The sequence below is a fragment of the Aotus nancymaae genome, unplaced genomic scaffold (genome assembly GCF_030222135.1).
Source record: "Aotus nancymaae isolate 86718 unplaced genomic scaffold, 86718_ANA_hifiasm-v0.15.2.pri h1tg000021l, whole genome shotgun sequence".
Classification (NCBI taxonomy): domain Eukaryota; kingdom Metazoa; phylum Chordata; class Mammalia; order Primates; family Aotidae; genus Aotus; species Aotus nancymaae.
Genome location: NW_026988433.1, coordinates 22,060,603 through 22,085,857, shown reverse-complemented (window position 1 = coordinate 22,085,857; position 25,255 = coordinate 22,060,603). Strand labels below are relative to the sequence as shown.

The 25,255-nt window shown below is 51.3% G+C and overlaps 1 protein-coding gene across 2 annotated transcripts in view; it reads left to right on the top strand.

Moving 5' to 3' along the window:
- Positions 1-25,255, top strand: part of CUX2 (cut like homeobox 2) — a 315,719-nt gene that overhangs the window by 47,403 nt on the left and 243,061 nt on the right. The window contains exon 1 of one of the 2 annotated variants that reach the window (XM_064379841.1): positions 17,903-18,001. The exons of the other annotated variant lie outside the window; for it this stretch is intronic. The gene's annotated coding sequence lies outside the window, so the exon portion shown is untranslated. Of the gene's footprint in view, positions 1-17,902; positions 18,002-25,255 lie in introns of those variants that run through there. 2 annotated transcript variants of the gene reach the window in all.

Genomic DNA, 25,255 nt, shown 5'->3' with positions numbered 1-25,255 from the left:
GTGTCTCAAATTCTTCTACACAAAGTTCATTTTATTTTTTTGTTTTTATTTTTTTAAAGTATGGGAAGTTTCTGTTTAGGAGGGGAAGACCAATGGATATTTACTGTCCTAGGGAAACATCCCTAGCCCATTGCTCTATGGATGAAACCACTGCCTAGCAACATGAATAGTGTAGTTTCTGTGAATTAAGGAAGCAGAACCTCACCTGGCAAGGGGAGTGAGATCTAGCCTCACTTCTAGAGTCAGGGAGGAACCTCACCCGGGACTCTTAATTGCAAACAACAGAAACTGACTCAGCCCCCACCAAGACTCATGTAAGGAGGGGCTTCTCCACCCATAAGAAGGAGATTCTGATTCTGACTGGCCGTAAAGCATGACAGATGTTTGTGATAATTGGGACGGGTTAGGATAGGGTGAGGAGGGGACCCCCAAATGAAAATAAGGGGTGATTGCTGGATGCAGTGGGCACTGGTGCTGCGGCGCTGACCAGCCGCTGTCCACTGCGGAACCCGAGACAGGGCAGAAGAGGAGCAGGTGCTGTTCTGTTCCTTTTGGACCTTTTAGTGTCTTCCATGAGCTTCTGCCTGCTGCTGACTGTGTCTTGGTTTTTTTCCAAAACTGTAAGACCACTTTGCCTGAGAGCGGGCAGGCCAGAAGTATGGAGGCTGTAACCCCCGGGTGCAGCCCGCCAGCCTCAGGAGTTGGCGTATAAATGCCCTGGCTCCCTCACCCCTGAGAGGAACGACGCAGATGCCTGTTTTGCTCTTCCTTGGGGTAGTGGAGATTATAGGCGATTTTTGTGTTTGGCTTCCTTAAGGAGGATTTTAGGTTTCCAGCACAGAGAATGTATTATTTTGCTGTTTTAAATCAATCTGCTACAAAAGGACAGGAATGGCTCTAGGAAGGTTGGGGGTGTCTGTGTGAGGACAGCAGGTGGTTTGAGAGCATCTCTGTGTTGCATCTGCTCAAGTCGTGGACAGAGCAATTCGGGCTTCTTCAGCTGAGATGGGGGGGGGAGAGAGAGAAGGGAGAAAGTGGAAGATGACAATATCGGAAGGAATACAGTATTTATAAAGGAATTAGAGTCAGTCCAAATAAAAGACTGGCAGCCTGAATTGGTTTGATTCCAGGAGTTTTCTGGATTTGCAACTTTAGTGGGAAGAGGGATTTGAATTAATTTCATGTCTCTTGAATGCCTACGGTGTGCCAAGGACTGTGCTGGGCAAGTGTCCCAGAGTGTCTGAGAAAATCAATAGACAGCAGTGACCTGGGTGGGCCTGGAGTGGCAGGTCGCCCCAGGGACACTGAAGCCCAGGGTATAGGGACAGAGGAGAGACCAGCCAGGAACCTGGGAAAGAGGACACAGCTTTGAAACCAGCCCTGAAACCTGGAAGACTCACCGGGAGGTGGAGGAGGCAGGTGCCCCAGTGCAGAGCACAGCATGAGCAAAAGCCCAGAGATGGGAAGGCATGGCCATGCCCTGGGGCCCTGAGCAGGCTGGTTTGGCTTGTCTGGGAAGGGTGGGCAATGTGGAAGGTAGGCTGGGAGAGTGCAGGAGCCTGGCTGTCCTGAAGAGGGGTTGCTGGGTAGCTTGGTGGGCCATGGAGGGCCATGGGGGCATCTGAGCAGGAGGGGGGAGATGTTCCCAGCTGTGTTGGAAAGCGTCTTCTGTCACAGGTTTCTCAGCTCCACACTGCTGACATTTGGGGCCATTTCGTGGTAGGGGCCGCCCTGTGCCTTGTAGGGTGCTTAGCAGCCTTTCTGGTCGCTCCCTTCTAAGTGGCAGTTGCCTCCCCCGCTAACTTGTACCAACCAAAAATGTCTCCAGACATTGCCAAGTGTCCATCGGGGGTCACAGTCAACCCTAGCCAAGAACCGCAGGACCAGCTTAGGACAGAGATGAGCAAGGCCACCAGCCAGAGAGCAGCTACCATGCGGGCGACCATCGAGGTCACCCAGAACTGGGGGAGGGCAAGGGAGGGCAGGGGAAGGAGGTGTGGGTATGAGAGGCCTTCCAGGAAAAGGATTCAAAGGCCAGGGATTAGCAGGCCCAGGAGACCACGGATGGGACAGATATTGGAGCCTGGGGCTGGGGTCCAAGGTCCAGGGCCTGATGGGTTGATGGGACCAGAGACAGATGCGAAAGGAAGAGGAATCCTTCGGGGTCAGTGGCGCTGGAGGGCCCCAGAGTCGATGCATCTTGGGGTGCCATCCGGGAGTCAACACAAAGCGGGTCTGTGGTGATGGGGTGGTTGTTGCTGAATGAATGAATGAATGAATAAGCCAGACATAAGTCACTTAGGCACAAGAGGACCGAGGCTGAAGAGGGAGTTAAGAGGCTGCTTCCTGAGCCGTTGAGTGAGAACCTGCTGTGTGTCTGATTCCATGCAGAATATAGCCCAGTGGAGGGAACGCCCACTGCACAAACTCACAGGTAATAGAAGATGACAGATGGCACTGAGAACTCTGAGAGGGACACACTGGAGTTTGTAGTTGTGAACCTTGGGGCTGGCAGGGAACTAGGGAGAAGAGGCCAGGCAACTGGTCATGGGCTGCCATCCAAAGGGCAGCCCACTTTTGGCCCAGAGTGCATGCTTGTTCAAGGTCACTTTGAAGGGGGCAGAAGACAGGCCAGCCCTTGGCAGAGAGGGTGGTGAGAGTAGACAGCAGGGCCATCTCCTTGAGCTCTAGGGTGGAGGTAGTCAGGGAGGACTTCCCTGAGGAGGTGACGCTGGAGCTGAGGACAGAAGGATGTGTAGAAGTGTACATGGGGAAGTGCGAGGGAACAGCATATGCAGAGGCATCACAGCTGTGCTTGTCAGAGACCAAAGGCGGATAGAGCCCTCACTTGTCTTCTTAAACCTTACAAATAAATATGATTTTCCTCCTGGCCTACAGCGGTGAAGACTGAATCGGCAGGAGTGGAGTGGTTAGTGGGGCCTGGGCTGGTGGGCATTCCCTGAGCCCTGAGACATAAAGGATTTCAGCCCCCACTTCCTCCCATTCCTGTCCAAGTACCATCTGTTTCCAGGGAAGCAGGTGGAGGACCCCAGATGTCCCCTGCCCCCTGCTTTAGCAGTTGGCAACTCGTGAATATTTAGAAAGTGTGATTTTCAGTTCCTCAGTGCACCGCTGGAGAAAGCAAACTCACTTTTTCCTCTTTTTTCTTCTTTGTTTTTTCAAGGCCAATTTAAAAAGAATCTTTTTTTTTTTTTTAGAACAAGCCACTGGCTATTACAGAAATAGTAAACAGGAGTCAGGGCTGGGGCACAAGTGGCCTGTTTTAATTAGAACATTAAAGTATTTTAACGCTTACACTTTATATTTCTGCGAACTTGATTATATAGCATTTTAAATACCTGTGAACGTTTTAAGGACTCACAGCGATGAATTATTTGCAGGTTCTCAGGAAACTTCTATTTTAAAAGCAAATTGGTATCAGAGTGGCTGTGAAAGTTTTGTGGCAGCGGCGGTGCTGTATAATGAGGGGCCACGTGGCGGGCAGGCTGGCAGACGGCCCGCTGTGCCTGCTGTCACTCGGGCTGTGGGGTGCGGGGGTTGGAGGGACCTCACCCCCTCTTTCTCCAGTTCCTCCTCTTCTCACCTCAGTGTAGCCACATGGACCTTATTATTATTCTTTTTTTCTCTTGATATTTATTGAGCATCTACTGTGTGCTAGGCACTGTGACAGAGCAGACAAAATCCCCTGCCTCTGTGGAGCTGACCTTCTAGTCTGGGGCACCAAAGAAAAAACTAAATGAACATCATGATGATAAAGATGGTGAAGGAAAGGAAAGCAGGATAGAGGATGGGGAGGGAGGCGCTGTTTTTGATGGAGGGAATGAGGAAAGGTTTCTCTATGAGAAGATGGTCAAAGGCCTGAAGGACATGAGGGAGCACGCCAGTGGTGTGCTGGAGTTGGCTCATACCGGCTCCGCAGAGCTGACTGTGTGCATCTCTTCCCAGCCCCTTGAAATCAGCTTGAAATCAGCCAGGGTGGAAGTATTTACTCCATGGAAATTGGCAGATGGCACAAATCAGGGCTTACTCCTCAGAAAGCCTGTTGTTAACCATTTACCAGCACACATCTGAGCAGGTCATGCAGAGATCTGGGGGAGGGTTGGGAAGGGTGTTCCGGACATTCCCTGATGTGGGAATGTGTTCAGAAGGATTGGGGAACGTCCTGGAAGCCAGGGGGAATGGGACTGAGTGAGTGAAGGGGAGAGTGGAAGGAGATACAGCCACAGGAATTCTGGAGGTGCTTTTGGTCTCTGAAATCCTCCAATCAGTTTACTTCCCTCTGCCCAGAATGCTCTTCCCCGTCTGGTTCCTTCGGTTCCCGTCTCCCCTGGAGAAGTGTTCCGGGACCATTTTTGCCACAGCACATCCTTCCCTTTATGCTTATATCAGAACTACTGGGTTCCCCTCCCAGCACTTGTTTCCATTTGTAGTTGGGCATTGGGTTGTTTCTTTAAGGTTGGAATCTGTCTCCCCCATTGGAGTGTAAGTTGAGAAAGATCTCGTTCCCTGCCATCTCCCACCTTCCAGCAAGAGCCCACACGGGGCAGATGCTTGACACGTTATTGTCACGTCAGTGAATGCTGGTGGAGAGACTTTTCTGTACTTGTTGGTTTGGGAAATACCCTGAAGGGTATGAGATCAGGGATCAGGAACAAGTGTAGCTGACGGAGAAGCCGGAGGCTCCTACCTGGTGCCCGGCCTGATCCAAGACCACAGTTCCTGGGTCCCTTCTAGTCAACCTTAAAGCAACACAGTGGCAGGTTGACGCCTCTCTGATGATGGTCATAGTAATTACCCCCACCAGCCATCAACCTGTCAGCCAGAAAGAGTATGCTCTCTGCTCTTGCTGAAGACATTGGCCACTTCAGCCATTAAATATTCCTATGATATCATGGCAGGCACTTGTAGTATCCCAGAGCAACGGATGTGAGTTCAGAACTTAAGATTGTGTCACTGATGGAGAAAGTACTTAGTTCACAGGCAACTGGAACTGTGTAGCCTGGGGTCCATTAAAGAAGGAAACATTTTCCTCAAAAGAAGCAGGTTTGGCTGACCTGATGCTTTCTTTGTCTAATGATGAGAGCTTCAAACATATTGATTGAAGTGATCAACATTTAGACCTTTCATAGTTAATGAGGAACTGTCCAATTTATCTCAGAAACAATTGCTACCCAGGATCTTTAGTGAGGTATGCAGTGCCTGTGAAAGACACTTAACGTCGCAGAGCTGGATGCAGACAGGGAGAGGAGGAAGGCTCCTCATCATATCGACTCTGTCTCCGAGGGTTTAAGTCCTGTCTCTGCCCCTCCCAGACATATACCCTTTGGCCACTTGTTTAGCATCTTGGAACCTCAGTTTCCTCTTCTGTAAAATGGGGCTGATGGAGCAGTTATCTCAGGGCATGGTTTGTGGTCTGTGAGGATTAAAAGTGATGAGGCACAGCTGGGTGCAGTGGTGCATTCCTGTAGTCCCAGCTACTTGGGAGGCCGAGGCAGGAGAATCACTTGAGCCTAGGAGTTCGAGGCTAGCCAGAGCAACATAGCGAGACCCAATCACTAAAAAAGAAAAAAGTGATGACGTGTAAAAATCTGAGAATGGTCCAAACATGGCACTCAAGAAATGTTACGCATTGCTATTTGAGCCGTCAAGTGACATACTTTTTACAGCCTATGAAACGGGAATGGACATTGTAAGTTACTCCACCATAACAAGGGACTTACTCAGGAAAATGCTGTGGGCTGGGCATGGTGGCTCATTCCTGTAATCCCAGCACTCTGGGAGGCCAAGGCAGGTGTCTCACTTGAGGTCAGGAGTTTGTGACCAGCCTGGCCAACATGGTGAAACCTGGTTTCTACTAAAAATACAAAAAATAATAATAATAATTAGCCACGTGTGGTGGTGTGCATCTGTAATTCCAGTTACCCAGGGGGCTGAGGCAGGAGAATTACTTGAACCTGGGAGGGGGAGGTTGCAGTGAGCCAAGATCACTCGACTGCACTCCAGCCTGGAAAACAGAGTGGGACTCCATCAGAAAGGAAAGACAGAAAGAGAGAGAGAAAAGAAAGAAAAAAGAGAGAAAAGAAGGAAGGAAGGAAAGAAAATGCTAAGAAGAAAGAGAGAGGAAGAAAGAAAGGGGAAAGAAAATAAATGCTATGAAGAAGTCACCAGAGTTGAAAGAAAGAAAGAAAGAAAAAAGAAAAGAAAGAAAGCTAAGAACAAAGAAAGAAAATAAATGCTATGAAGAAGAAGTCACCAGAGTTTTCTGGCCTGCCAACTGGTGGCTTCATCGTGATGTGATGCGTTTAACTAGCAGGTAATGCTGTTCCTTGAGAAAACACACCCAAGTGCTTTGCACTTAACTTGGCTCACCGGAGCAGCTACTAATTTGACCATTAATCAGAGAATGCCTTTCATTTCCGTGTGTGGCTGTAGAGTGGACTTAGCCTTAAGTTGTCTGTTCAGTCATTTCATCTTGTATCATCCGGGAGGACAGAGGCCTTTGTCTGCTGTCTCCTCAGTGCCTAGAACAACACCTCACATAGTAGGTGTGTGACGGATATCTGTTGAATGAATGAAATTATATGCCCATATGGGTTTAAAAATGAAGGACTGAAAACTTAAGTTTGCCCCCAAACCTGCACACAAATGTTCTCAGCAACTTTATTCATGAATTGCCAAAAAGTGGGAACACCCTACTAGATGTCCTTCACCAGGCTAGTGGTTCAACTGTGGCACCTCCACCCTGTGGAGCACTACTTAGCAATGAAAAGGAACAAGCTGTTGCTCTGCTAATGACCTGGATGAAGCCTGAAGGACTCGTGCTGAGGGGAAAAAGGCCATTTCAAAAGGGATTACGTACTGAAGAATCCCACTTACGTAGCATTCCCAAAAAGACAAGGTTGGAGATCAGAGAATGGAGTGGGAATGGGGGGGCCAGGGAGGAAATAGGCATGCTTATCAAAGGGCAACATGAAGGCCTGGGGGAGATGAAATACTCTGTATCTTGACTGTATCAATGTCAGTATCCTGGTCCTACAATCACAGTGTTGAAAAATGTGACCCTTGGAGGAAATTGGATGAAGGGGGCAAGAGATCACCCTGTATTCTTTCTCAAACTCCTGACCTCAAGCAATCCTCCCTTCTCAGCCTCCCAAAGCACTAAGATTCCAGGCACCAGCCACCACACCCGGCCTCTCTGTATTCTTTCTGCATGTGAATTGACAATCATCTCAAAATAAAAAGTTCAATTAAAAGAAAGAGTGAAGGACTGAAAGCACTTCATTAATTATTCAAAATGCAGCCGGCTGAATCGCTACGATTGCCGCGTTAACTCGAGTCTTCATAGCAGCCCTGGGGAGTAGATGGAGGCAAGGTCACCATTTTTCAGAGAAGGAAAAGGCTCAGAGTGGTTAAGGGACTTGTCTGAAGACACACAGCTGGCAAAGGGTAGAGATGGGACTTAGACCTGGGAGTGTCAGGCCCCGAGCCCTGACTGCTCTCCTCTAGACGTGTAACTCTGAGTGCCTGTGGTTTGGACACTGAGCTGAAGCAGGAAGCTCACCTGTTGTACATGGACACAGTATGTCTGACTGGGCAACTGGGTGCCATGGTACCCACCTCTGACGAGGCTGACAGATCTCCAGTGGGGAGAGATGGCGAGAGTCGCCTTTGGTTTCCCACTTGTCTGCTCCCGAGTGAGCTGCTGACCTCAGGAGTTACGACCCCTCCCCACTCTACTTCCCTTGCCTTATGCGGGGGTAGTGGTGTGCAGTGTTGAGTGGTGTTATGACATTTTACAAGTGGGGAGACTGAGGCACAGGGTGAAGGGACTTGCAGGGTGTGCCGAGTGGACATGTGGCCCTCCCTCGCACCAGCATCCTGTGGTAATGATCACGGTCCCTTCGATTTGTCCTGTGTGGTTGCTGTTCTCAGAGTATCTTCTGCCCTGTGACGGTGATCAAGGGCACAAGCCCTGGAGACCAAGTGCAGCAGCAGTGGATCGAGCCTTTGCTCTGCAGATCACCAAACTCTGTGGCCTTAGGCAACCGATTTCTCTTCTAGCCTCAGTTTCCCCATCTGAGAAATGGGCGGGGTAATGGGAATTAAATAAGAAAACATATTCAGTAATACACTGTAGGGGACAAAAAATGCTGGCAGTGTCTGAGGCCTGTAATTGGGAACCCTGGTCTGTCTGCCCTGAGGCCCGGGGCTCTGAGCTGAGCCAAGGTGAGCCGAACAAAGCCTCCACCTCAATTACCCTCCCTCTGTTACCTCCAGGCCTGGGCTCTCCTGGACCCAAGTTCTGCTTGGTTGTCGGTTTACTGAGCAGAACGGCATGTGTTGCAATAGACCCAGAGGGCCTGGAAAGCCCTCTGCAGGAGGCAGCATCAAAGCTCAGAGCTGAAAGATGACTGGGCATTCCTAGGTTAATGGGAGGAAGCAGAGGGAAAGGCATTCCAGAGAGAGGGAACAGCAGGTACAAAGGCTCGGAGGTCAGAGAGTGCAGGTGCTTTCGGGAACTGTGACTAGAGCATTCGTGCTTAGCATTAAACGGGCAAAAAGCAGAACCTAGTCACTGTGGCCCTGTGTCTCCTCTTCTGTTAAAATAGCACAAAGCAGTCTGGAAGTGGGGCTCATGGCCAGATAAGGAGTTTGGACTTCATTTTGAGGGTGATGGGAGCCATGGAGGGTTTGGGGCAGAGGAGTGATGCAGGGCTTCATGTGAGGAAGGTGCCTCTGGCCGTCCTGTGGAGTGGAGGGGAGCAGAGGTGAGCTCCAAGTGGCAGCAGGGAGGCCAGGGAGGAGGCGGCTGCAGCATCTCGATAAGCAATCCCTAGTCCTGGAGCAGAGCTGTGGGAATAGGCTTGGATAGGAATGACCAGTTAGGGACATTTGTCGGTGCCAATTGATGAGCTCTCCGTGGGGCCAGATAAGGGAGCATTTCAGGTGAGCGAGGTTTCTGTCTTAGGTTCTGGGCTGGCCAGAAAGGGGGTCAATCCCTTTACCTCTTTTTTCTTTTTTTTTTGACATGGAGTCTCTGGCTCTGGAGTCCAGTGGCTTGATCTCAGCTCACTGTAACCTCCACCTCTTGGGTTCAAGTGATTCTCCTGCCTTAGCCTCCTGAGTAGCTGAGATTACAGTCATGAACTACCACACTTGGCTAATTTTTGTATTTTTAGTAGAGATGGGGTTTCATCATGTTGGTCAGGCTGGTCTCAAACTCCTGATCTCAGGTGATTCACCCGCCTCAGCCTCCCAAAGTGTTGGGATTACAGGCGTGAGCCACCGTGCCCGGCCTGCAATCCCTTTACCTCTTTATTCCATGGTCTCATCTGTAAGACGGGTGATTTCCACCTCCCCCATCTCTCAGCATCTTTTCCCTCGGTGAAGGTCAAACGATATCCTCCCTGAGCCCACGCCTTGCAGTGAACCACAAAAAATCCCAAATCCCACCCAGAGGCCCCTGGTGTTTAAAGATACAAACTCCCTTATTTTGGCTGGTGGTTTTTCAAATGTGCCACCACCCATCAGCTAAACGGAAATGCTGCTTCTCTCTCTCTCTCTCTCTCTCTCTCTCTCTCTCTCTCTCTCTCTCTCTCTCTCTCTCTCTCTCTTTAATTGTAAAAGCCAGGAGAAGCGCTGAGAAGCAATGCCATCACCAAACAGCAGGTTCTAAGCAAGCACAAGCCAGCATCGATGGAGCACCTTCTGTGTGCCGAGGCTCCCCTGTGTGTTACCTCCTGGATCTTCTGGGTTAAGGCCATGGGGGAGTGAAATCTGACAGAGTAGAGCTTGTGCCCGGCTGCACTGCATCCACACTACATGGGACCTTGGGTGAGGAACTTCAGCCACTCTCAGCCTCAGTTTGCATATTTGTGTGCGCCACGTGTGAGGGGTCACCCATTGGACTCACCCAAAAGGTGGCTGAAGGAGTGAGTGTGCCCACTCCAGCCAGGGCCAGCCGAGCAGGTGCCATGGACTTGGTAAAAGACAATCTTGGACTTGGCCCCGGGAGGTTGGCCTCATTGTTCCTGTTTGCGGAGGGAAGTGAGATCCGCAGCTCCAAAGCTGCCAGGGTAGATTTCCTGACTCAGCCATGCCCTTTCCACAAAGACCTGGAGGAGGCACAGCTGGGGTCACCGCTGGCTAAGGGCAAGTGCAGCCGGGCAGCCTTCACTCCTCCCTGTGCAGCCCATGAGAAAAGAAAGAAACTCAATCAGGCCATCGAGGGGTACAGGATTGGGCCACCTCATCCCAGTTGCCCAACTGATGGGGCCTACTTAGGCACTTTTTATAGAACACCATATTCCCGTTTATTTTTTTTGAGATGGAGTTTCGCTCTTGTTGCCCAGGCTGGAGTACAATGGCACAATCTCGGCTCACCGCAACCTCCACCTCCCGGTTCAAGCAATTCTCCTGTCTCAGCCTCCCAAGTAGCTGGGATTACAGGCATGCGCCACCAAGCCCAGCTAATTTTGTATTTTTAGTAGAGATGGGGTTTCTCCATGTTGGTCAGGCTGGTCTTGAACTCCTGACCTCAGGTAATCTGCCTGCCTCGGCCTCCCAAAGTGCTGGGATCATAGGCGTGAGCCACCGCGCCCAGCCTGTATTCCTTTCTGAGGACCCTTGTAACAAATTACCACCGACTAAGGGGACTTAAAACAGTAGAAATTTGTCCTCTTGTGGTTCTGGAGGCCAGAAGTCCGAGATCAAGGTGTCTGCAGGGCTGTGCTCCCTCTGCGGACTCCCGGGAGGTCCTTCCTCACCTCCCCGAGCTTCTGGTGGCCACCGGCCCTGCCTGGCGTTCCCTGGCTTGTGGCTGTGTCACTCTGGTCTTGCCTCCATCACTACATGACTGTCTTATCTTTGCATCTGTCTCTTCTTATAAGGACAAAAGTCACTAGATTTAGGGCCCACTGTAATCTGTTATGCTCTCATCTTAATATAACTGATTAAATCCACCTGCTTTGGCCTCCCAAAGTGCTGGGACTGCAGGCGTGAGTCACTGCGCCCAGCCAAGCTCCAACACATTTAAGTTTCCTGCCCAAGGCCACGCAGTCAGAACACAGTGGAGCTGAGATTCGAATGCAGGTACATCCACCTCCATGTCTCCCTCAGGCTCCCTGGTGCCTCAGTTTCCCCATCTGGAAAATGACACCTGCTTTAGGTTCCCAGCTTAGATGACCCCCACTCCAGCAGAATGTGCTGAGTGTTCCGCAAACTCCAGCTCGCCCAGGAGGGTGTCTTAGCTCCTGCGTCTCCTGCCCCTCACACCACGGCAACTTGAGATTTTTACACAGACGGGAACTGTGTGGGGGGCGGTGAGCAAGTGAGTGTGTGTGTTTGCAACAAATATTTTATAATAGACTAGCCTCGTCTGCCACTTCTAAAAGTAGTGGGGAAAAAAAACCCACTTTGAGAAAGTAAAAATAACCCAATGCCTGAGTCACTGAAGTCATTGAACTCAGCCGGAACCGCCTGCTCCAAGCTGAACTGACTGCTTCAGCTCACCTGGGGCAGCAGGTCTGGGGCCAGAAATTTAACAGGGGTGGGGGGGATGAACACCTGAGCTTTTCAGGGGAAGTCCCGGTCGTTCGTTTGTGGGTGAAGCGCCTGTCGCTCTTCCTTTTATTTTCAGCTGCAGGATGAAATGGCTCCCTGAAAGCCTCTGTCTTCTTTCTCTTTTAAAAGTGACTTGACAATTGATAATTTTGCCCTGGTGACGGACACCTTAGAGCTTTTATTTCTTGGAGGCCAAACATTGATGTTGTGTGAAATGGGAGCTTGGCGGAGCCTTTGTGCAGATCTCAGGCTTCCTGAAAAATTTATTTACTGTGGCTGTGATCCGCAGGAGCGAATTGATGTTTATCTATAGTCGTCCGCGCCAGCAAGGAGGGGAAAAATGCATAACTGCACTTTCTTCGGAAGCCTTGCGAGGCTGTTTAAATAAGTATCTAATAGTGAACTTTCAATAGCAGGCAGGCAGTTTGACGGACAGGGCACAGTGTATTATTAACCATAAGCAGGCTTAAATCTTTCCCCCACATTTTAGAGGAAGCTTTATAACCTTCTGGCCGAGGAATTCATGAGAACCAGGTATTTGAAGCTAAGCAGAAATTATCCTGGCCGTTCCTGTGGTGGAATCGATCACTCCGAGAGCCGCATGAAGGAGGAGAACAGAGGCTGCGGCTGGGCCTGGTGTGAGCGGCGCTGGCCACCTCATTGTGGCGGAAGGGCAGGAGAAGTGGACAGGGACCGGGAGCGGGCAGAGGGGGGCAGAGGTCATGCTGGGAGCCTGGTTTTCCTGCCAGGTAAGTAACTTCTGCTGTCACCTGAGCTTGGGGACTGGGATCAGGGACGTGTGTCTTCCCCATGTGCCCCGGCTGCAATAGCACCTGGCCTTTGGTGGCATCCACCTTTTTTCTTTGAGACAGGGTCTTGCTCGGTTGCCCCAGCTCAATGCAGTGGTGCACTCCTGGCTCACTGCAGCCTCAACCCCTTAGGCTCAAAGAATCCCACCTCAGCCTCCCCAGTATCTGGGACTACAGGCGTGTGCCACCATCTGGCTTTTTTTTTTTTTTTTTCTTTTTTTGGCTGGGGACGATGGGGGTCTCACTGCCCAGGCTGGTCTCCTACTCCTGGGCTCAAGTGATCCTTCCATCTCAGCCTCCCAAAGTGCTGAGAAGACAGGCATGAGCCACCGCAACTGCTGCACCCACCTTTTAAGCAATGGAAGCGATTTATGTGATTCTGGTCAATGCCTGTCTGTCTTGCTCATCAGCCTGGAAGTTTTGTGCAGCCTGGAGGCTGTCTTATTTAACCAGGGAGGCGCTCTTGATCTCTGGAAGAAGGTAGACTAGCTTGGTTACAGAATTGTCCCCTGGCCCCTACCTCACTGTCAATCGCCATGCGAGTCCTGCAGCCTTCAGTGCCTGCCTCCCCCTGTTTAGAGGGTCAGCCGCAAGCACCCAGGGACTCATAACCTTCACCGCAGTCTGCCCAGCAACAGATATCCCATAGCTTTTCTTATGCTGTTTATTGAATGACTAGCTGTGCGTTTTCCTAGGGTGGGAACAGCTGTGGTTAAGAGCATGAAGGTGGCCAGGCGCGGTGGTTCCCACCTGTAATCCTTGAACTTTAGGAGACAGAGGCAGGTAGATTACTTGAGCTCAGGGGTTCAAGGCCAGCCTAGGCAACATGGTAAAACCCCATCTCTACAAGAAATGCAAAAATTAGCCAGGCGGGGTGGCACACACTTGTAGTCCCCACTACTCAGGAGGCTGAGGTGGGTGGATTGCGTGATCCCAGGAGGTTGAGGCTGCAGTGAGCTGTGATTGTACCACTGCACTCCTAGCCTAGACCCTATCTCAAAAAACAAAAAGGGTGAAGGTTAAATACTCTTAGTATCAAATTCCTGTCTGTTACCCACTGTGTTCCTAGCCAAGTGGCCTCCCTTCTCTGAGTCTTTATTTCCTGGTCTAATGAGGTAAGGAGGGAAATGACTTCACCATTTTAAGTCTCAGTTTCCTCATTTGTAAAGTAAGCGTAACAGTCCTCCCCTCCTCGAGGGCTGCCGTGGGGGGAGATGAGAGGGTGCAGGTGGAGGACTCAGTGTGAGAGTGACAGCTGTTCTTATTCAAATTGTATTGATCAATATTACCATTACTACCATCACTACTTTTTCTCTCCATGATGTAAAAGGAAACTCCCAGCCTCCATTTTGTCTGCTTCAGACATTGTCACCCCTTTCGATGTCTCAAAGCCAGAATGGCGACCATGCTGGGTGCCGTGCAGGGTCAGGAAATGCTGGACGTGAGTCCCTGCAGACGGTGGTTGCTCTCATGCATCTGCTCCGTGCAGGAGCCGTGAGCTGCCCCCGGAGCCCAGGCCCTGTGTGAGTATGAGCCTCCTCAAGCGAGGGCTCCAAGGCTGAGAGAGTCAGCAGTGACGCTGGGACAAGAGGGAGTGCCAGGGGCTCAGCCAGTGGCTCGTGGATGAGTGATGGTTCCAGGATCAAGTTGGCCACTGAGCCCCCCATCAGCAGGGAGAACCAAGAGCTGCAGGTGCTCAGAGCAGTTGTCATCACCAGAGCCTGGTCTGCATTCTTGCAACAGCTCAGAGAGTGCAAATGGAGCCCTCTGGTGGGGGTGAGTGGAAATCAGACCATGGTGGTCTCAAGTTCCCTACCTGTCTGGGCTGAGGTTCTTTGTCTACCCCGGGCTGTTCTATCCCCCAACCCCTCATATCTTTTCTTTTTATTCTCCCAGAAGCCAGTTGGGTTTACCGAAATTATCATCCTGGCCACCATGGAGCAGCGTGGGAGCCCGGGTCCTGTGCTGGGTGCTCCCTGCGTGAAATCTCAGGAACTTTTATCACTTACACTCGTTTTCCAGAAGAGGAAACTGAGGCTTACAGAGGCAAAGTCACTTCCCTGAGGCCCCACAGCATAACCATGATCTGTCCCTCTTCTCTGATGCTTCACATCCCTGCTTCCAAGCTCAGCGGTGCCTCCAGCCTCCTCTTTCCTTCCAGAAAGCAAGGCCAGGAGCTATGGGGTGGGTTTGTGAGTGGAGCTGGAACTGTTCAGGAGATGTGGCCTAAAGAAGTTGGGAGTGTGTAATCCCAGCACTTTGGGAGGCTGAGGCAGGTGAATCACTTGAGTTCAGGAGTTCGAGACCGACGTGGCCAGCATGGTGAAACCCCGTCTCTACTGAAAATACAAAAATTAGCTTGGCATGGTGGCATACGCCTGTAATCCCAACTACTAAAGAGGCTGAGGTAGGAGAATCGCTTGAACCTGGGAGGCAGAGGTTGCAGTGAGCTGAGATCACGCTACTGCACTTCAGGCTGGGTGACGGTGAGACTCCATCTCAAAAAATAAATAAATAAAAGAAGTTGGGGGTCAGTTAAGATCTTGGCTTCAGAGGGTGAGTCCCTGTTGTCAAGATAAAAAGTATGAAATCCTAAAAGCAGAGCCTTGCCAACGCATCAAACAGAGCCCAGCACCCGCGGCCGTTCTGCACTGGGCACCCTTCCTGATCCCTTCTCATGCTTCTGATGGGCGCTCTGGTCCAGATACACCCATGAAGGTGACGTGGGGCCCTCGAATGTGTGTGTGTTACCTGAGACCACCAGGTGTGACTTGGAGTGAAGACCCACATTGTTCTGGGCTCAGGTCCTCAGATGCCTGTCTTCGGGTGACGAACCCCATCTCCCACTGCTTCCTGTTCAATTTTGGGAATTGTTTTAGGAAATGACATGCCGTTCACCTGCTTGTCCCCAAGCCCTCCATCTCCAGACAGCAGCATGGGGAGGTGGGAAGGAAGCAGAGGAGCCGGGGTCTTTCTTTTGGGCTTTATTTATTAGCAGCAAACTAATATGTGAGCTGAGAGCAAGGCACCAGCAGCAGAGGGAGCTTAAAATGATATTAATCACAGCAGCAATAACTAATACGTATTCATGTGCCTACCCTGGGCCAGAGCTGGGGAGCTCCTAGATAAATAAGATGGGCTCCTGCTCTCAGAGGGGTCATCGTGGTGAGAAGACCACCCATGACTGCACAAGCCGGCATTTTCCCACGGCAGCGGTCCTGCTCGGCAGGCATTCAGTCAGGAGCTAGGGAGGAGCCGCAAAGAGACTGCAGTGAGTTTGCCAGGCAGGGGATCGGGGTGGCTATCTTGTACCTGGGAACAGCATCAGGCACCAGGAACAGCGTGGGCATTGGCACAGAGAACCTGGGCTCCGGGTATGTGAGTCATTTTGCTGGGATTGAGGTGAGCTTGGAGTGGTCGTTGAATGTCAGATCAGACAAGGTCCCCAGGCCACTGCATGGAGTTTGGACTTTTCTCTGAGGCTCAGAGTAAGGATTTGGGGTGTTTAATTCTAAGAGCTACAGGAAAACAATTGAAGGGTGGAAGCTGGGGACAATAGTGACAGGATCCACTTACTTTTTGCAAAGAAGTCTCAGGCCACCACAGAGAGGAAGGTCATGGGGGTTAGAGCAGTCAGGGGCTGGGCACAGTGGCTCCTGTAATCCTAGTACTTTGGGAGGCCAAGGCGGGTGGATCACTTGAGGTCAGGAGTTTGAGACCAGCCTGGCCAACATGGCAAAACTCCATCTCTACTAAAAATTTAAAAATTAGCCAGGCGTGGTGGTGGGCACCTGTAATCCCAGCTACTCAGAAGGCTGACGCAGGAGAATTGCTTAAACCCAGAAGGTGGAGGTTGCAGTGGGCCGAAGTCATGCCACTGCACTCCAGCCTGAGTGACAGAGTGAGACTCCATCTCAAAGAAAAAAAGAACAGAGTGGGGGGACCGGGAGGAGCTGCTGCAGTCGTCGGCCTTGGCATCAGGGCTTCCCGGGTGCAGGCCAAGCAGGGACCTTTCAAAGTAGCCTCGTGTCTCTGGAGGGAGCCCGCTGAGGCTGCTGTGAGCTGCCTTACCTGCATTTCTTCTTTCCATCCCACATCTTGACGCTCAGGGACTGCACAGCCCCATTTGACAATATGGTGACATGTTAACAGTGGGGAAGGGCTGGAGGGGGACTACACCTCCAGCCCCAGAGCAGCTCTGACAGGAGCAGGGAGCCAACATCACCTCCCTCTCTCTAGCAAGGACTCACTTTGGTCTCCTGATTCCCTTTCTCTTCGTGAGTTCAGAGGAGGAAGGCAGTGAGCCACGCTGGAAGGACTTGGCCTCAGCTGGCACGAGCTGGGTATTCATGTATTCACGCACTAAGCAGCCGCCCGTGGGGCTCACGCCATGCCTGGTGCCAGGGAAAGGGGGAGCACCGCAGACAGGGACAGCCAGGAGCGCAGCACAGAGAGCCGGCCTGAGAAGAGCTGTCCCTGAGCGGGAGCTGGGTGGCCTCCGGAGTGAAGAGAGGTGCTTGGTATAGCCTGGAAGGCCGAGGAAGCCTCCCGGAGGAGGCTGCCTGCATCCTATGCTCAGTGAAGGCAGGAACTGGGCTGCCCCACTCAACATGGGATCCCAGATGCTCAGCAGTGTGGAAGGAAGTGACTGGAAGCTCAGACCTGAAGGGCGACCAGGTCCAGCTCCAGCAGAGGCAGGCACGTGTGTTCAAGGTGGAGGAAACGTCCTGGCCACAGGCTCGGAGGTGGGCTTTGTGCAAATCACTGTGCAGAGTGCCTGGGACCTCCCGGGTGAGCAGGGCATGGCAGAAGCTGAGGCTGAGGCTGGAGGCAGTGCTGCATTTTCGGGTCTAGGCCTCAGAGCTCATAAAAATAGCTCACTGCTTTCTTAAACCGTTATGTGGTTTCTCTTCTTCCTTCATTCCTTGCCAAGCCCGGAAAGCCAGGTTGGGTCACTGCTGGGAGGTATGAGGTGAGACTCGGGTTTGCAGGCAGGGCAAGTTGTGGGGAGGTGGGGGTGGCCCCCTATTTGCTGGGGGCAGACCTGCCATTTGAAAGCCACCTTCCTTGTGTATAGCGCTTACATTGGAGAGCAGGAGTGGACCTGCAGGGATCCTGGGTGGGGCGAGACAGAGTCTCAGGGGAAGTTGGGGGACGTTTCTGCCAGATTTGGGGCTCCCAGTCTCTCTGATCACCTATCGGGTTTATTGGGCACCAAAACTGGAGCCCATCCTGCAGGGGTGGTGTCAAATCAGACCCAGGTAGCCTGGGTCAGTGCCCATCATGCAGAGTGACCCTCTGTCCCCTCCATGCCCAGCGAGGCCGATGGGCAGCTAGGAGGCGAGGTACCGTCTGGCTCTATTGAGAGCCAAAGAGGTAATGCTAATGTCTTTTAAAATTAGAAAGAAAATGTTTATTGCAGAGCAGAACCTGCGTCAGCTCAGAGTCCTGTGGGAAGGGAACGGCTTTATCGCAGCCTTTCGCTTTTATTTTTGCACATTTGCTTTTTATTTGCCGGTGGTGCTGCTGACGGGCCCTTGGAGTGGGTCTGTGTCTGGACACTTCTGGGAGCCTTGGACAGCTCCGGAGAGGGAGCAGGAGCTGCCAGGGTGAGTGTGAGGGCCCACCAGGGGTTCAGAGGACTTGGGGGATGTGAGAGCAGGAAGCTGTGACTGCGTATGTGTGTGTGTCCTTGTGTCCGTGTGTGTCCTTGTGCCCGTGTGTCCTTGTGCCCATGTGTGTGTCCAGCCCGATGTGTGCGTGGCACGTGTGGCTTTCCATGTGTCTATCTCTGTGTGCATGGTGGCTGTGAGAGCCGTCCATACGTGAGATGGAGCGTGGATCTCTGCCTGTCTCTGTGTGCACTCATGAGTTGTGTGTGTGTCTTTGTTGTCAGAGGTGGCCATGGGTGTGGCTGGGTGTGGGTCTTGGCCCTCTGTGTCTGTCTGTGTGGATGTGTGTGTGCATCTTAGGGAGACACGTGGGTGTGTGACTGGTGGGTCTTTGTGGGTGCAGACACCCATGTGTGCAAGTCAGAGGGGCATGCATGTGTATGTGAGTAAGCGTGAGTGTGCACACACTGTGTGTGTGAACTGTATCATTTGAACATGTGAGCTTGCATGGAGGAAGGTGTCACGTGGCAGAGTGAGTTGTGTGTATGTAATTGCATGTGTGTGCTGCATATGAGAACGTGTGGACTGAGCACACCTTGCACAGGAGGGCGTGAGCAGTGCTCGGTGCTGGAGCACATGTGTGAGCATATATGTGAGCACGTTACATGCATTGCATATGCACACACATGTGGGGCACTTCCATCTTGCATGGGGGAGTTCCCAGCAGAGCTCTCCTGGGCAGCTCAGCATGCCACCAAGGAGGTCACTATAGACCCCCAGCCTCTCGCCTCAGCCCCAACTCCAGTCAGAGCCTGGAAAACCCTCCCCGGTCCCTCTGAGGGCTGTGGCCATTTTTAACCCAGCCTATTCGAACTAAGATGGTTTTGTCGAGATTTGCCTTCTGTAGCTTGGGCTATAAAAACAATGGGTGTTTTGTTTTTGGAAGGGGTGTTGCTTTCTAAAATCGAAAGATTTTGTGATATGAATGTGCTTTTTCAAGGTGCACCCACCCCTTGTGATGCGGACCCCTGGTTAACAGAGGTCAGTCTGGCCCGTGAGAGGCTGGTGCCCCACGATTGGTTCCCGGGATCCACCTTCCAGGAAGGCTGCCCCAGCTGGGTGGTGAGGGACTCTGGCCACAGCCCTGGAGATTGTCACTGTCCCCCAGATAGCCACACTGCAGCAGCCCTGCACCCTGCCACCTGCAGGGCATGACCCCCTCCAGCCGCTTCTCAGGCTAGAAAAGCCACGCCTTGCAGGGAACCTGGTGGCTGCCAGGCTGCTCCCCGGAGCCAGGGGAACCTCCTTTTGATCTCTGTTCCCATCTGGCTCACTGTCCCTTCACTGGGATTTGTCATGTTATGGTTTCACCCTCTGCAGATCCAGTGGCTGGGTGGGTGAGTAGGTAGGGAGAGTCACATCTTACAAAATAGAAACCAGGTACTCTGCAGAATAGAATATGGTGGTGCCAGTGCGAGATGCGTATCTGGAGCCTGGCTTTGAATGCTGTGTGGCCTTGGGCGTGCTGCCGAGCCTCTTTGAGCCTTAGTCTTCCCACCTGTAAAATGGGAGCCATAGCAGTGCCAGGCTTAGCACTGTCTCTTACTTGTTACCTTGGGGTCTTTCTGGAACGTGGCAGACTTCCATGGGCCAGATGGGTTCAGTGTGTCCTAGCTATGTGTGGTATCAGGCAGGTCACTTTATCTGTGCCTCAGTTTCCTTACCTGCAATATTAGGCTAAATACAGTACCAACTTCATGGGGATGTTGTGAGGGTTAAATTTCTTACCTTACATAAAAGGTTACAATAAGTACTATAGAACAGGAGCTATTATTGTTATTTCTGGAATGCCTCAACTCAGATTAAAACATCCCGTCGGCACGCAATATCCTCTTTTTTTTAAAATCACACAATGAGTAACCCACTCTTTCTGCAGCCTTGCCCGCCGTGTGCTGCTGTCAGGCAGCTGCTGTGTGCCAGGCATCTGGTTGGGCATGCCTGAGGCATCGTGGCATGGGTTATGGGGTGGGCATCTAGTGTGGGTGGGCCGCACCAAATGCTGTGCCTGTCTCTCCTCCAACGCTCTGGCAAGGCGGGCAGGGACTCAGGTTAAGTCACCCTGGGCAGCAGCCAGAGGTGGGAGCCAGTCGGCAAGGAAGCCACCTGGCAGCTCTCCCTCCGAGGGCGGATCTAAAAGGCTCGGGCTTGTGGTGGCTGTGGGCACCCGAGACTGTTGAGCAGTTGTCCAAAGCCGACTCCATCTGAGCGTTGGTGGCAGACAGCTGAGAGGAGAGTGTCATGAAGTTTCCCCTGAGCCTGGCACCACACTGTGCCCTGAGCCCACCCCACCTCAAACCGTGTCAAACCACCTCAAACCACGTTGACGACGAAATACTCAGGCTCGCTCAGTGAGGCCCTCTGCCTGGGCCAGGCCGTGTGCTGGAACAGCCTGCATACATGATCTCGTCTAGTCTTCGCAGAAACCCCCGAAAGTAAATCCTTATTCCTATTTTATGGGAGAAAGCTGAGGCTTGGAGACATTTTGGAGTCTTCCAAATCTGTGTAGAAGTCCTAGTTCTTCCAGTTGCTGAGTGACTTCAGGGCAGCTCCTTGACCTCTCTGAGCCTCTGTTTACTCACTTTGTAGCATGTAGCAAAGATTCAGTGAGACACTGTAGCTAAAACATGGAGCCTGGCAGTTTGCATAGTAAGTGATCAAAAAAAAAGGCTGTTATTGTTATTACTATTGTTGTTTTGACTTTTTGCAAAGTGATATTCCTTGCCAGTTTAACAGGGCTACCAACAAGATTTGAAGTGGATCCTCGATGTCTACAGGAAAGGGTTATTTTAGGAAGAAAACACTTTATTATTATTAGCAACAGATAAGTTTGTAAGTTTCCTGCCTAGGGGAAACACTCCTCTTCTCTTGATGGTCTTATTGGATGGGGGTGAAGCTTCTTCTGTTTCATGGATTTTTGCCTCTGGACCCAGACCTCACTCATTTGGATGCTTTGAGCAGCAGGTCTGGTGTATAGTGGATGCTCAGCCAGTGCTTGTTTGGTGAGTGAGTGAGCAGTGTACCACGCTCGCTGTGGCTAATGGGTGATTGGGTTCAGGCACAACCGGGCAGTTTCCCATGAACAGGGCACCTGATGGAATGATCTCCCCTTTGCAGAGGTATTCCTGGGTGCTGGGAACATCCCCTGGAGTCAGTCACTTAACTGTGAGTGTGATGGCCAGAGATAAAGTTGCTGGCAGGAAACTGAGATGCTATCTTCCAACTCGAAGACCAGGGAATGGGTTAGAGGCAATGGATATGACAGACAGGCGTACATCAACTGTGAGGGAAACTTCATTCATTCGTTCATTCTTTCAGTGAACATTTCTGTGCTCAGTGCTGGGATGCAGGGACATGCCCTGTTGGGGCCAAGCGAAAGAAGAGAACTAGTTGTTGCATGAATCTCAGATAGACTTTTTAGGGACTTTGTCACACTTGGGGAGGATCTGAGGCTGCTGTCTACTATAATGGGCAGGACTCTTATGGTTCTGAGAGGGACTTAGCTGGAGTCAGCTTAAACAAAAGAAGATTTTTATTGGCTCATGTGACCTGAAAGGGTCAAGTGTCCGGCTTCAGGTATGGCTGTATCCAGCTACTCAAATGATGTTATCTCATCCTACTCAAATCCTGGCTCAGCTTTCCCCTGTATGGGTGGGATTTTCCCCTGGCAGCTCTGTTTCACCATCTTGGCATCTCCTAGGGAGAGAAAGCACCTCTTTCCCAGGCTTCAGCAAATGTCCCAGGATTCCCCCTGATTGGACCAACTTGGGTCCACACACTTGCCCAAGCCCTTCTGACCATCTGGAATGTCTCTCTCTTACCTAACCGTAACCTACTTGCGCTTCCAGTCCTGCCTAAGTGCCATGGCTACTGCTAAGTGCCTCTTCTCTTTCTGTCTTTATTGTCGTCTGCATTTTCTCTCTCTTGGGGCACAGTCATCTTTTTTGTGTTCTGTCTAATTCCAGCACGTCCTGGCTGCACCATCTTCGTGTCAGGTAAACTAGGGCTCTTCATAGGCCAGAGCTTCCTTTTTCTGCCTTTCTCCCTTCCCCCTTACATAGTATGAAAAACAGGACTGGTGTCGAGTTCATGCTTGTTGATGGATTTGGGGCGTTAAGAAGGATTTACTCGAGAAGCCAAATCTCAGAATGGCTCGTAGGAGGTTTGTGGGTAACAGAGGCCAAAGAGAAGCCCAGGAAGCATCTTCTGAACCCCATAATTTGCAGAGGTCCCAAAGCCTTGGACAGTCACACTGACCAGGTGGGGAGGTGGGAAAGGAGGAAGGGCCTGATTCAGAAGCCAGGCTTCCCTGGTTCAAATCCCGGCTCTTCACCCTTCTGGCTGTGTGATGCAGGGCAAGTTGCTTTACCTCTCTGTGGCTCTGGTTCCTTGTTTATAAAATGAGATAATTCACACAACATATGGAAAGAAAGGACCTGGCACGCAGTGCGGACTGCTGGCCATGATCATTACCGCCGGGCTGTTTTCAGAGCCACCAGGCCAGAAGAGGGGTTATAAAGTCCGTTCCAGGTCACCAGAGGAGGAGACAGCAGCCACTGAGCTTCAGAGACACTTACAAGTTCACGGAGCACCAAGAGTCAGATCGGCCCCACCTGGTGACCTTGACTCCTTTGGGACCGCCTGGGCGCACAGGCCGCTGTGGCCCTCAGAGAATGTGGATGCTTCTTTTGAAGAAAGGACAGAGATAGGGAGGGGACCCTGTGGCTCCCATACTGGATGAATGGGACATGAGTCTTGGTGGTTCTACCCAAAACACTCTGCTTCCCCCGCCGGGTTTTTCCAGCTGTGTCTTGTAACCTGTTCTCCTCTAAGGAACTGTCCTTGGCTGATCCGTCCAGAGACCCAGGCTCATTGCTGTCCCCAGACCTGACTCGGGGGCCACATTGAGGATCAGGGCCCTGCGCTGGGGAAGGCACAGCTGCCCTATTCCCTGGGCCAGTATGTGTCCTTCACCGCTCCTGGTGCGAAGATGTATGGCCTGGCTCTCCCCAGGCAGTCTTATTTATTTCTGCCTCTTCAGAAATATTTGGGGGTGATTAAAAGGAAATATTCTTTTAGCTGTAATGAAATGGGATTTGGGGGTTTTGGAATGATCACTCGTGGCCTCGGGGGCCTGACGCTGGTTGATTTGATCACTGAGTTGATAGGTGATGGCTATTGATTTCTGTCCGCCTCCTCCTAGGAAGGGGCTGACGGAAGAGGTGACTCAGCAAAGGGGATATGTTTTGAAATTCAGGAGAGGGCTACTGGGGGAAACCGGAAGGCTGTGTGTGTGTGTGTGTGTGTGTGTGTTTATACATACACATGTGCTCTGCATGCCCCTCCAGGACTTATAACCCACACCCCCTGGGAGATGGGGACTGTAGATTGCTTCCTCTCAGCTGCCTTTCCCAGAAGTATTGGGAGAAGAGCTGGGACTTGGGAGCCACACAGACCTGGGTTTGAAGCCTACATCTGTCACTTCCCAGCTAGGTGGTAGCCTTGTGTAAGTGGCTTCACCTCTCGGTGACTCGGTTTCCTCATCTGTAAAGTGATGAACAGTAATACCTGCTGCATGGCTGTTCAGAGGATTGAGAATTTCTCTAATGATAATTCATGGCAGCTCTGATTTCAGTGATGATGTTAACTAATAATTAGTCTTTTTTTTTTTGAGATGAGGTCCTTCTCTGATGCCCAGGTTGGAGTGCAGTGGCATGATCATTAGCTCACTGCAGCCTTGACCTCCTGGGCTCAAGCAATCCTCCCATCTCAGCCTCTTGAGTAGCTGGGACCACAGGCATATGCCACCATGCCCAGCTCATATTTTTATTTTTAGTAGACATGGGGTCTTTCTATGTTGCCCAGGCTGGTCTCAAACTCTTAGGCTCAAGCGATCTTCCCACCTCAGCATCCCAAGCAGCTGGAACTACAGGCAGAGGGAGCAGAGGCTAATTTATTGTTAAGGATAGGGTTTTGCCATGTTGCCTAGGCTGGTCTCAAACTCCTGGACTAAAACAATCCATCCACCTCGGCCTCACAAAGTGCTAGGATTACAGGCATGATTGCAGCTGGAACTATAGCAGGTGCCACCATGCCTAGCCCCAGCTCATATTTTTATCTTTAGTAGAGATGGGGTCTTGCTATGTTGCCCAGGCTGTCTCAAACTCCTGGACTTAAGCGATTCGCCCACCTTGGCCTCCCAAAGTGCTGGGATTACAGACATGAGCCACTGTACCTAGCCCTGGATAATATTTTTATTTTTACTGGAGATGGGGTCTTGCTATGTTGCCCAAGCTGGTCTCAAACTCTTGGGCTCAAGTAATCCTCTTAGCTCAGCCCCGAAGTGTTGGAATTACAGGCGTGTGCCACCACACCTGGCATAATAATGAGTCTTAATTGCTGATAGAAATAAGAAAAGGCACCAGGTGGATGCCAAGGAAGGGGTGGTCGATTTTGACTGAGGCAATCCTGGAAGACTTCCAAGAGAAGGGCCTTGAATGACAACTGTTCCAACAACATGTGTCAGAAAGGGGTAGGGCAGAAAACACATTTCTGTTTCAGGAATTTATAGGCACAAAGGCAGTGAGGCACAGAATCTCTGGTGAGATGGGAGGACAGTTGCCATCCAGTATGGCTGGGAGAGGAAAGAGGGACAGGGACAACCTGGGGACAGGGAGAGGCAAGGATGTAGTGGAAGAGAAGCATTGGGCTTTGTGCAATCAGCAGCTCAGTTGATGGGGTTGCTAGGGGCTGTGTGCAAGCAAGGCCCACGTGGTGGCAAGATGGTTGCGTTTGAAATTCAGAAGCAATGATAACACACAATGCCACCTCCTATTGTCTGGACAGTGTGTGTCAGGCATTGCGTTAACTTATACCATCTCATTGAATCGCACCTCTATCCCCTTTTTACAGGTGAGGAAACTGAGGTTCTTTGTAACATCTACAGGTATACCCAAATTACAGCTTTTGGTGACAGTGGGCCATGTCCCTTTGAACCACACCCAAGATCTGCCAAGACCCGGCAGTCTTCACACTCTGTGGCCAAGCTCACGTGGTGTACACCTGGAGTCCTTGAGCCCATGTCAGTTTCTCCTTTGCAGAAACTTTTTTTGACATCCAACTGGGGTGCATCCATTCTTCTTCAGGATTTCCTGCCTGATCTAATCAGGCAAAGATGTCATGTAGATGTCACTT